General features: G+C 45.4%; 2 long non-coding RNA genes across 2 annotated transcripts in view; one reads left to right on the forward strand and one right to left on the reverse strand.

Annotated features, from left to right (window-relative positions):
- The window catches only part of LOC310849327, a 344,819-nt gene that overhangs the window by 233,621 nt on the left and 98,542 nt on the right, over positions 1-12,656 (reverse strand). The gene's annotated exons all lie outside the window — the stretch shown is intronic.
- Positions 659-2,699, forward strand: LOC310849323. Its single transcript, XR_014566855.1, has 2 exons — positions 659-2,071; positions 2,438-2,699. It is a non-coding gene; the product is annotated as an uncharacterized lncRNA (long non-coding RNA).

Below are 12,656 nucleotides of genomic sequence, written 5' to 3' on the forward strand. Positions count from 1 at the left end.
TAAACTCATCATTTCAATGGATTTTGCTATAGGATCGCCCCCTTTAACTGTTGGAGAAACATTGATTTACATATTTAATTATTAAGATATATTTTTAATTGGACAAAATTTGTAGAATTTTTCTTTAAAAACCTCTGCAAGCAATTTATGTAAAATAGACTATAATACTGACGAAATAAACAGACCTTAAAAACAAGCTGAAATATTAAAGGTATCAACGTGTAGATAAAATCAGCAGAGTTTGTTAAGAAGCATGCATAATCAAATTACATGACTGGGTAGGCAGCCTAAACAAAAAGAAAAAAAGTTTTTAACTGGCATAAAAGAACCCGTATAATGAAGGCACTTTCGCCTGACATTGATAGGCAGCTCATGTCCCAGTAATTAATTCTGTGCATGTAACACACCCAGAATTTTCTGAAACACTGAAGAGAATGGGAGAGACCTTGCTCACCCAGGACTCCAAGGGTGAAAAAGAGCCCCATAAATTTAGCATCTTAGCCATTGTAACTTGATCCTATTCCTTGCTAGTGTTGTTTACCAAATCCCAATATTAATCTCCCCCCCAATGTGGAATGGCAGAATGTATGTTTTATGTGTGAACATTATTTGGTAATAACCCAACCTGAAATCTTTAATAATGATGATGATGATGATGATGATGATGATGATGATGATGATGAAGGGACTTCTAGAGACACAAAACGGGCTTGAGACCAACTTGTGTGAGCCTCACCCAACTTCTGCAGATGCTAGCAGGCACTGCTTAGCTCTATGTTCACTTTTTGATGTGTCTTACTGGAGATTTCAGGTGGCCGTCTCAGACCCATGCAGAATTGGTTGGAATCCTCCTCCTTCCACCCAGAATCCTGTGGATCATAGATGAACCGTCTGAGATGTGGGTCTAGTACCATCATCCTGATCTAGTACTTGTGAAAATATTTCTGTTGATCAAATGTGGATGTTCCTTTTCTCCAACCAAGAAAATCCATGAAACACAGGCTCCTGTGGATCAATTGCTGAACTTGTAATAGGGTTGTTGTTTTTTATACAAACTGGTGTAGGTTCCATCTTCATAAATGCTGCCACAATTGTATCGGAATTATGGGCAATAATAATCTGATCTGCTGAAGATCTGCAGCTATCAGATATATCTTTTTTTTTTTTTAATTGGGACACTATCTTTGTAAAGGCCTTGAATATTATATAATCCTGTCTTACATAAATATATATATATATATATATATAATGTTTATGCTATTATACTTGTACTACAAACAAACCTTAGAAGATAATTGTGTTGTGTAGAGCAACATCTAAAATGTTGGAACATCGCTAAGGTATGATTCAATTTGGCCTCCTTTGAAAAGGCTTTTAAGATGTCTCTTTCTATGGGAATATATAAATATAGATATACAGATATATTTGAAAAGACCTTGTTATTGGCTGTTCAAATCATTCACAAACACACACACACATTGCTGGGTGTCTAGCGTCATTGTCAGAGTCTGAGTCTCCTGAACTGGGTTTTTTGTTTTTGTTTTTACAGACTTTCACTATTACTAGTTAGTAAGGTGAATAACTATTGCCAACTCCAAACCAATATTACCACTGGCAACTGGTTCAAGCTTTCCAAAATGGCCTGATTAGATGTGATGAATGTGAAACTTGAGAACAGTCATACCAGAGAACCCCCTTTTGTGGATGCTAATAAGTAACTGATCGTTCTTCATGACCCATTTGCTACGAGTTTCACTGTCTGCAGCTGTGCCCCACTTGCAAATTGCATATGTCCATTTGTGCAAATTTGACCTGCAGCCCAATGAGATGGTGGGATTATTGCTTGCAAAGGTCTTCCCATTTCCTGGGACAATAATAGCACGTCCCCTTTTCTCTGTCTGCTTTCTTATTAATTTCATGTTTGACAAGCGATCTCACTGACAAATGCAGAACTCTGTATGAGATCAAGGCAATGGGACATAGTGGGATAATTGGAGTTGGCTGAGAGAAAGGGCTTTTAATTTTCAAAGGGGTCTGCTTTCGAATTTTGAGCATATTTAAGGGGTGGGAGGTATGGGACGCGGGTAAAACCTCAGCGCCTAGGACTTGCCGATCGCATGGTTGGCGGTTCGAATCCCCACAGCAGGGTGCACTCCCGTTGTTCGGTCCCAGCGCCTGCCAACCTAGCAGTTCGAAAGCACCCTTGGGTGCAAGTAGATAAATAGGGACCACTTACCAGCGGGAAGGTAAACGGCGTTCCGTGTGCTGCGCTGGCTTGCCAGATGCAGCTTGTCATGCTGGCCACGTGACCCGGAAGTGTCTGCGGACAGCGCTGGCTCCCGGCCTATAGAGTGAGATGAGCGCACAACCCTAGAGTCTGTCAAGACTGGCCCGTACGGGCAGGGGTACCTTTACCTTTACCTTTAAGGGGTGGGAGTAATCGGTCTCCTATTTAACGAAGATCATGAATGTAAAGCTTAGAATGCCACTGTGAAATTTTAATGCTCCTTATTTATTACAGTGATGATCAACTTTGTATAATGAGAGGATGATGCTAATGATGAATGGTAATGTTAATAACGAACAGTCATCAGTGCCAATATGATTCTACTATTTTTCTACATATGCTATATGGTGATGGTTTGTGTGGCTTGTTGTAAGGTGTAAAAGAAATGTTAATAAAACTGTTTGCTTCCTTTCGTTTGTCTTTGCATGGTTACTTTGGAGGAAGACACCTCCTTATAATGCATTGACTAGGTTAAGAAACTAATCCAAGATGAATAACCCAAAAGGTTAGCTTTAGTCTGCCAGGGATACTGCATAGGCTGCTGATTTGCCATACAAGAAACAGCCCACATCTTATACAATATGGTGGCACTGTCTCTGTCTCTGTGTGCATGTTTGTGGAGAGAGGGAGAGGGAGAGAGAGAGAGAGAGAGAGAGAGAGAGAGAGAGAGAGAGATATGCACTTGTAACTCCAGTCATAAGTTATAAGTAACATGCTTTAAGTCATGCATAGGCAAACTCAGCCTATGTTTTGGGACTACAACTCCCATCATCCCTAGCTAACAGGACCAGTGGTCAGGGATGATGGGAGCTGTACTCCCAAAACATCTGGAGGGTCAAGTTTTCCTATGCCTGCTTTAAGTTTTTATCAGAGATAAATAAAAAGGAACACACAAAGCTACTTTCAGTTGCCACAAGATGTCACTGTTTCCTCAAATAAGAATACAATTGTACGTTCACCTAGTTGTCAGTGTTGAAAATGTTACCCACATGAAGCCCATAGTATTAGGAGAACTGGTAGCACACATGGTTCACATGCAGAAGGACACAGGAACAATCCCCCATCATCTCCAGGATAAAAGGGACCTAGCAGTATGTGAGGGAAAGAAACCATAATTCAGTGACAAAACGCATGGTTTGCATGCTCAAGGTTCAATCCCTGGAGCCTCCATTCCAAAGGTTCAGTGAGTGGACTTGTGCTTCAAATCCACGAGAGCCAATGCCAGTAAGATTAGAGTAGCTTTTCTCCAAGTGTCTCTGGTTGTCTTAGCATTTGTGACTGGGCCAGTGATTTGGAACCTCTGCTCCTTCAGAAGATGTCGGACCAGTGGCGTAGCGTTGGGGGTGCAGGGGGGGGCCGGCCGCACCGGGTGCAACATCTGGGGGTTAGGGTTAGGGGGCACAAATCCACGGGTTAGGGGGTGCAAATTACTTGCCTTGCTCCGGGTGCTGACAACCCACGCTACGCCACTGTGTTGGACCATCCCTAGTCAGTGGAGACTAGTCACTCACTGATTTCATCACCTTGTCATGGTGAGTGGACTTGCACGTTCCTATGACCCTTGTGAGCTAAGCCGTCAGGAGTCTTGTACTCCCAGCACGGTCACCCAAGGCTGTAAGGTCAAAGGGGAGGAGCTAGAAAAAGAATGATCCAAGAAGTCTTCAGCGACAGAACAGGCAGAAGATAACAAGTCACATGTTACAGCAGCTGTGAAGGCGGATGAAGGCTGTAGCAGATAAGAATCTACGTCATGATGCTCATGTCATTGGAATAGGGCTTTACTGCAAAGACTGTGCGTTGGTCAGTGGGCACTGATCTACACACATAAAACAAATTCGTGCACAGGCGTCTTCCAAAAACCCATCCCAAACCCAAAAGCAAAAAAGTTCCATGGTGATCCGCAAATGGTAACGGAGGCAGGATCGTGAAATCTGTGCAGCACAGTTGAATGTAGGTCAAGCTGTTGTACCTGTTATCTAATATTAAAGAGTGCTTGTAGACTGATGATCAGGCAGCATAGACTAAGGGTATGAGTCTTATGCCTACTGATTGATTTCATGTAATACATAATTTATTTATATTGACCCCATTATAAAATTACTTTTTTCTTCATCTTTATTATTTAGTAAGGTAAAAGGTAAAGGGATCCCTGACTATTAGGTCCAGTTGTGGCCGACTCTGGGGTTGCAGCGCTCATCTCGCTTAATTGGCCGAGGGAGCCGGCGTACAGCTTCCGGGTCATGTGGCCAGCATGACTAAGCCGCTTCTGGCAAAACAGAGCAGCACACGGAAACACCGTTTACCTTCCCACCGGAGCGGTACCTAATTATCTACTTGCACTTTGACATGCTTTCGAACTGCTAGGTTGGCAGGAGCAGGGACCGAGCAATGGGAGCTCACCCCATCACAGGGATTCGAACTGCCAACCTTCTGATCAGCAAGTCCTAGGCTCTGTGGTTTAATGCACAGCGCCACCCGCGTACCTATTATTTAGCAGGCCTATATTATTATTTACTAATACAGTTCCCTATTACCCCCACTTGCTACTATAATACTATATATAAATATATGCTATATAAAGGGCCCCATTACCTTCAGTAGCTTAGAGCCTCATCAAACCTAAATCCGGCCCTGGCTATCACATGGAAGGTAGAGAAAGCTTGCTTTCTGCTGCTCCAGAGGAAAGGACCAGACCCCACAGATTCAAATGAACAGGAAATTCTGAATATACATTAGGAAGAACTTTCTGATGGTAAGAACTGTTCAACAGTGGCATGCAATACCTCAGAAGGTTGTGAACTCTCCTTCATTGGGGGTTTTTGAACAGAGGTTGAATATTCATTGGACAGGAATGCTTAAGCTGTATTCCTGCATTTCTGACATCACTTGGGAAGACAGGTGAACTAATACCAGTGTACTGGAAGAAGCAAAGATCACCAGTATTGAAGCAATGATTCTTTAACATCAACTTCGTTGGACTAGTCATGTTGTGCGGATGCCTGATGATTGTCTTCCAAAGCAACTACTCTATTCCGAACTTAAAAATGGAAAGCATAATGCTGGTGGTCAACAAAAGAGATTTAAAGACTGTCTCAAGGCAAATCTTAAAAAATGTAGTATAAACACTGACAACTGGGAAACACTGGCCTGTGAGTGCTCAAGCTGGAGAACAGCCTTTATCAAAGGAGTCATGGGCTTTGTAGACACTGGAACTCTGGACGTAAGGGAGAAACATGCTAAGAGGAAGGCACGCTTGGCAAATCCACACCGTGATCAACTCCCGCCCAGAAACTAATGTCCCCACTGTGGAAGGACGTGTGGAACCAGAATTGGCCTCCATAGTCACTTACGAAATCATTGTTAAAACCGTGTTTATGGAAGACAATCTTACTTGGCTACGAGTGATCATCAAAGAGAAGAGACTGTTTGGGTCCCTTCTATGACATACAAAGGGATCTTCTGTTTCTTTTTAGAATTGAAAAGAAGGTGTAGCAAGGAGAGATGGCTTTTGAGAGATTGAGAGAGCAATGCCCCATTTGCTGTGATGGACCAGCCTCTGCTGACCCTAGTCCCTTATAGCAGTCAGTGGCATGGAGATTTATTTTAGGAGCCTTGTTATGTACAGATATAGAACAGAAGGGTGATATTGTGCAAAGTGCTCCTCGCTGATTATGAAGTGAGATTGCAGACCGACTGAACAGACCAGAGTGTGCTCTAGGTTTACACATATATATGTGGCTTAGAATCTGCAATTCTGGTTGTGAACAGCCCTGGAGCCAAAGCATAAATAGCTTGTTCCCAAGGTCCTGTAGAGCAAGCTGATAATAACTAAAAAGTGCAATTGCAGTAATTTTCCTCGGAGTGCCGCTGGGTAAAATCTCTCCCTCGTCACCCTGCACAGGCTTTTAAGCAATTTTCAATCTGTGCTTCATTAGAGAGAGAGAAAAAGAGCGAGAGAGAGAATAAGAACTGCCTAGCTCTATCTGCACCCAGTCACTTGAAAATACTAGCAAGCGGCGAAGGTCGTGTGTTTCAGTGATGTTTTGTTATGGCAGTGTTTCCCCCCCAAAAAAAAAGATTAACCCACAGGAGATGAACTGTAGGGGGTCACACACAAAGGGGGGGGGGGAGTGGCCCAGAAGGATCTGAGCAATGAAGGCAAAAGACTCAAGCTCACAGGGAAGGAGAGACAGGAGAGCCTGACTTCCAAAATATTCAAAGACCAAATCATGGCTTCTGATTGGTCCCAGGAGCTTCCCCATCGGAAATTTGGGTTCCATAGAATGTTCACAAACCAGAACAGTCACTTCCGGGGTTTGCAGTGTCCGGGAGCCAAAACGCATGAGTTCCAGGGCATTTGACAAACGTATGAGTTCCAGGGCGTATGACTGTAATTATTAGGGACGTGCACTACATTCTGCCAAGCCCCGAGCCAAATCAGGTATCAGTTAAGTCAGACTGAGATAGAGCACTGGGGGTGGGGGTGGATGACGGGGGGTGGGGGACAGACAAAAAGGTTGAGACCTACCTGATTGGCAACAGGTTAGAAAAATTCTCAACACTCCCTGGAGTTTGCCAGGATTTGAACCCAGGACCTTCTGCATGTAAAACAGATGCTCTACCTCTGAGCTACAGCTGTTCCCTTGGGGGATATTATAAGTATCCCCATGTTCATTTGTGAACTGTCAGAAAGCATCTGTGGTGAATGCAGGCTGCCTCTCGTTCCAGGCCATCCCGTGAAAGGATTCATCACGGTGCCACAAACTTGTGATGGGAAAAGCAGAGATTACCTGCAGTGCTTCCAAACTGCTCTTTTCTGAAGCATATGGCAACATTGACCAGCATGCCAAAAACACCCTCTCTTTATGTTCGGTGGGAGTGAGCTTTTGCGATATGGACCTAGCCCCAAAAAACAGGTGAGAAGGTAAATAGGGAGGAATGCAATCATGGTCTCTTCAGCAGAAGTCACAGGGCGAAAGAGCCATCAGCCAAAAGAACAGCCATGGACCATAAAGAATCACATCCCTCCTCTGCCGGAGGCAGCATCCTGTATAATCCACACCTTTTGCAGGCCCAGCCATGCTCCCCTTTCTCATAAAATGGCGTTTGCGAAGATTCGTAACCGTATCACTGAGACGCTGTGTGTCTTTTTGTTAAGCCCGCCAGGTAGCAGAGACGTGAGGAGGCAGCGATGTTTAGCTCCCCATCTGCGGTGATGCATTCTAGGATGTAATAGCCAGGAATGTTAAAATAACTGTCCATTATATGATCACCTTGGTTCTAATGCTGAGAGGGGGTCATCGGTGAGATTGATCTTCCACAGGCATGAAAAGATTAAACGCCACTTTCAGGAAACCAGCAGTTCCGGATTGATGGCGCAGAATAACAAAGGCTGGATGAACAGGACAAGGCTTGTTCCGAAACACAAAAGAAGGTTTATCAAAAATGTCTGGGATCGGCAGAATTTCTCAACATTCGTGTGGCTCAGAGGAAGAGCAAAACCCACCCGAGGATAGAAAAAGGGAGTTCTCATGAAGTGAGAATAAGTTGGGATTAGGGTACTTAGTATTTGATGACATTTATTTGTTCAAATTAAATCTTGGTCTTCTTTCTGAAGGATCCCAGGTGGCACATCAATACACATGAGTAATAAAACGTGTTGTTGTTGTTGTTGTTGTTGTTATTATTATTATTATTTTACAACATAGTCCACAACAACCCATACATAGAAACAAATCCACCACCGTTGACAATTCAATTATCAAAATTAAACTCCTATCCCCTTACATAGAGAAAACATAACATAAAAATAAAGGACTTCCAGGTATATATTTTGGGGCACTGTTTGGTAAAGTATTCTCTGCATTTTCCCCATTCTTTTTGAAATTCTTGTCTGGGTTGTCCCCTAATTGTCTCTTTTAATCTGGCCAGTTATGTTTAAGCATTATGAAAACTGCTTAAATATTATAAAAAATCAGTTGATATAGTCTCTCAGTTATCTTAGAGCATACCCACCAACATTTCTCTGCTGAAAATAGGGATGTCCCATTCCACAATGATAATTTTACCATTTGTACCTCTCCCATTTTACTGGGCTGCCCCAGCCACTCCTACATATATAAAAACATAATTGAACATTAAACATTGAAAAAACTTCCCTGTACAGGATTGCCTTAAGAAAGCTCAGGAGTTGAATAACTCTATACCCTCCAACATTTCTCAATTGAAAATATGGACATCCTAACAAAAAGGGGGTCAAATCAGAAACTTGGATGGCTCTTCTAAATCTGGGACTGTCCCTGGAAAATAGGGAGACTTGGAGAGTCTGTTAGAGTTGCCAGGAACAATGTATTGTTGTACGTTTCCGGGCACAATTCAAAGTGTTGATGTTGACCTTTAAAGCCCTAAATGGCCTTGGACCTGCATACCTGAAAGAGCGTCTCCACCCCCATCACTCAACCCAAACACTGAGGTCCAGCTCCGAGGGCCTTCTGGTGGTTCCCTCACTGCAACAGCTGTGACCAAAACATTTTGAGTCCAGGAAGAGCTGCCTTCAACTCTTCCAAGTCCTCCTGCATGCAGGTTCACAGGCTCAAGCTGGGAGCTTCTGGCAGATCGTTCTCGCCCAGATGCACCACCATGTCCACAGGCATGCCTTCCGCAGACACCTTCACCCGCACCATCAGGAGAAGCTCCTCCCAACGCATTCCTCATCTGGACACCCAGGAGACACACACGTGGTCAGGGAGTCCGAGTCTGCATCCGAATCCAGACTCCGCCACCCTCCTGCCGGCCCAGTGGACAATGCTGTGCCTGACTATTCAAACATGCAGGGTAGGTGGACTTAGGAATGAACAAAACAAAATTAACAACTGCACCTCATCCAAACATAACCCCTGTATGCATCAGATATTCAGTGGACCAGATCCTTAATCCTGTCAAAGGACAGACCCCAGTGCACAGCGGTAGTAGCTGCCCCAATGCAGAAAGAATGAGGTGCAAACTCACTGGCCAGCAGGCCACATGCTGCAAGCGCCTTCGCATTACTGCAGCAAATTGATGCTTCTTTAACAGGAACCTTTAAAGCCCTAAATGGCATTTGTTCACCATGAACACCTCCCTTGTTTTCTTAGAATGGCAATGGCACCCACCTGAAAGGTGTTGGAATTGAGTTCCAGCTGAAAAAAAAGTCTTGTGAAGGGAAGACCTATTCAGAGAAGTTTTTAATGGTTGATGTTTTATTGTGTTTTTAATATTTTGTTGTGAACCACCCCTTATTTATACCCCGCCCATCTGACTGGGTTGCCCCAGCCACTCTGAGTGGCTTCCAACATATAAAAAGCATAATAAAACATTAAACATAATAAACTTCCCTATAGAGGGTTACCTACAAATGTCTTCTAAAGGTTGTATATTTACTTATCTTCTTGGCTTAGGGGTTGCATAACTCCATAGCCTCCTACATTTCTTCGATGGAAATAGGGACATCCTACCATACTCTCTATGGGACGTGGGTGGCGCTGTGGGTTAAATCACAGAGCCTACGACTTGCTGATCAGAAGGTCGGCGGTTCAAATCCCCGCAATGGGGTGAGCTCCCATTGCTCGGTCCCGGCTCCTACCAAACTTGCAGTTCGAAAGCACATCAAAGCGCAAGAAGATAAATAGGTACCGCTCTGGCGGGAAGGTAAACAGCGTTTCCGTGCACTGCTCTGGTTTGCTAGAAGTGGCTTAGTCATGCTGGCCACATGACTCGGAAGGTGTATGCCGGCTCCCTCAGCCAGTAAAGCAAGATGAGCGCCGCAACCCCAGAGTCGGCCACGACTGGACCTAATGGTCAGGGGTCCCTTTACCTTTACCTTTACCTTTACCATACTCTTGAACATTTATCCAATGAAGATAGAGACATCCTAAGGAAAAGTGGGACATTCTGGGCTCAAATCAGAAACTGGCATAACTTCTATAAATCCGGCACTGTCCCTAGAAAATAGGAACACTTGGAGGCTCTGAAATATATCCAAATACATTCAAATCAGAACCAGTGAAGGTGGTAAACATCCTGTGTGAGTGTTTGGAGGCGGTTGGAGGATGGATGGTGGCTAACAGATTGAGGTTGAATCCTGACAAGACAGAAGTACTGTTTTGGGGGGACAGGAGGCAGGCAGGTGTGGAGGACTCCCTGGTCCTGAATGGGGTAACTGTGCCTCTGAAGGACCAGGTGTGCAGCCTGGGAGTCATTTTGGACTCACAGCTGTCCATGGAGGTGCAGGTCAATTCTGTGTCCAGAGCAGCTGTTTACCAACTCAATATGGTAGGCAGGCTGAGACCCTATCTGCCCATGGACTGTTTCGCCAGAGTGGTGCATGCTCTAGTTATCTCTCACTTGGACTACTGCAATGCCCTCTATGTGGGGCTACCTTTGAAGGTGAACCGGAAACTACAGCTAATCCAGAATGTGGCAGCTAGATTGGGAGAGGCCGCTGAGACTACATAACACTGGTCTTGAAAGACCTACAATGGCTCCCAGTACATTTCTGGGCACAATTTAAAGTGTTGGTGCTGACCTTTAAGGCCTTGGTCCAGTAGAAGAAGAAGAAGAAGAGTTTGGATTTGATATCCCGCCTTTCACTCCCTTTAAGGAGTCTCAAAGCGGCTAACATTCTCCTTTCCTTTCCCTTCCTCCCCCACAACAAACACTCTGTGAGGTGAGTGGGGCTGAGAGACTTCAAAGAAGTGTGACTGGCCCAAGGTCACCCAGCAGCTGCATGTGGAGGAGCGGAGACACGAACCCGGTTCCCCCGATTACGAGACTACCGCTCTTAACCACTACACCATACTGGCTCTCACCATACAGTATACCTGAAGGAGTCTCTCCATCCTCATCATCCTGCCTGGACACTGAGGTCCAGGGCCGAGGGACTTCTGGCGGTTCCCTCACTGCGAGAAGCCAAGCTACAGGGAACCAGGCAGAGGGCCTTCTCTGTAGTGGCACCCGCCCTCTGGAACGCCCTCCCACCAGTTGCGTGGCTATTCCCTCCCCCCCCCCCACAGGTGTAAAGAATAAAGACACAGGACACAAGAATTTAAGTTAATGGGCGAAAATGGCCACAACTTTATTGATTACAGGTAAGAGAGGTATTGGCTTTAGGCATTGGCCCCTAACCGACTATCCGGTCTAACCGGGAAGGGTTAAACACCAACAGGGGGAGCTACCTGAGATGCGTATCCCTAGGCGCTCCCCGAGGGGTTACCGCTCGGGGGCGCGCTTTAGGCCCTAGCCTCCGTAGGTTTCGGACGAGGCGTCGCCCCTCGGAGTCCTTTAACGAACTACCCTTCAATCATTGGGGGAGGTGATGGCGCTCCTCCCCCCCGACCTCATTTGCATGACAATACCCCGGCCAATGCCTACCGCTAAAACCGGGAAAGTTGTGACGAATTTGCTACAAGGTAGGCGAAAAACCAAGTGGCTCACGAACCAGCCAATTAGCCAAATGGGAAAAAAATTCCTACCTGGCCCCAGACGGCAACCGGCCGAAGCCCATAGCAAGGTCGATGGCGGAACCTAAAGGGTGGGTGGGTGGGAATTCGCGCTCGCTGCCAGGGAGAAAAGGGGCGAGCCGGTGGCTGCCCCGACCTTATGTGGCCTCTAGGAGGCCCGCCCCTGCCGCCAGCCGGTTGGCTGGCGCGCGGGGGTGTGACTGGGGAATCCCTGAATCGCGCGAGGCTGACCTCAGCCTCGCCGGAACGTGGGGGGTGACTGGGGAAACCCTGTAATCCCGCGAGGCTGACCTCAGCCCCGCGGGAGTGTGGGAGGGGTCGTGAGCCCGCAACTCCACCCCCTCCTGAGGATCGGTAGTGGCAATGTCAAAGAGAACAACAACTACCAGACTTTTAGAAGACATCTGAAGGCAGCCCTGTTTAGGGAAGCTTTTAATGTTTGATGTATTACAGTATTTTAATATTTTTTTAGAAGCCACCCAGAGTGGCTGGGAAAGCCCAGCCAGATGGGCAGGGTATAAATAAATTAATGATGATGATGATGACGATTAGAGAATGATTAGAGAATGCCAAAGAGTTTGGTACTCTTTGAATAAATGAATGGAATCTTGCGACTCTCAGCACACTGAATTTTATTCCCCCAGTGGCTGGGGAAACTCAGCCAGATGGGCGGGGTATAAAAAATAAATAATTATTACTACTACTACTATTACTATTATCCGCTGCCACCCTGAAACCTTAATTTAGGTCCGTAGGCAGCCTCTGCCAGGAAATAAGAGTTGTATTGCCCTCTTCATTTTGGGACTTTCATATGTTTCCCTTCCTCACAGGCCAGCTCTTTCATGTCTGCTCACGACTGAAGGCGAAACAAT

Source organism: Podarcis gaigeae (genome assembly GCF_964106915.1).
Source record: "Podarcis gaigeae genome assembly, chromosome: 7".
NCBI lineage: Eukaryota > Metazoa > Chordata > Lepidosauria > Squamata > Lacertidae > Podarcis > Podarcis gaigeae.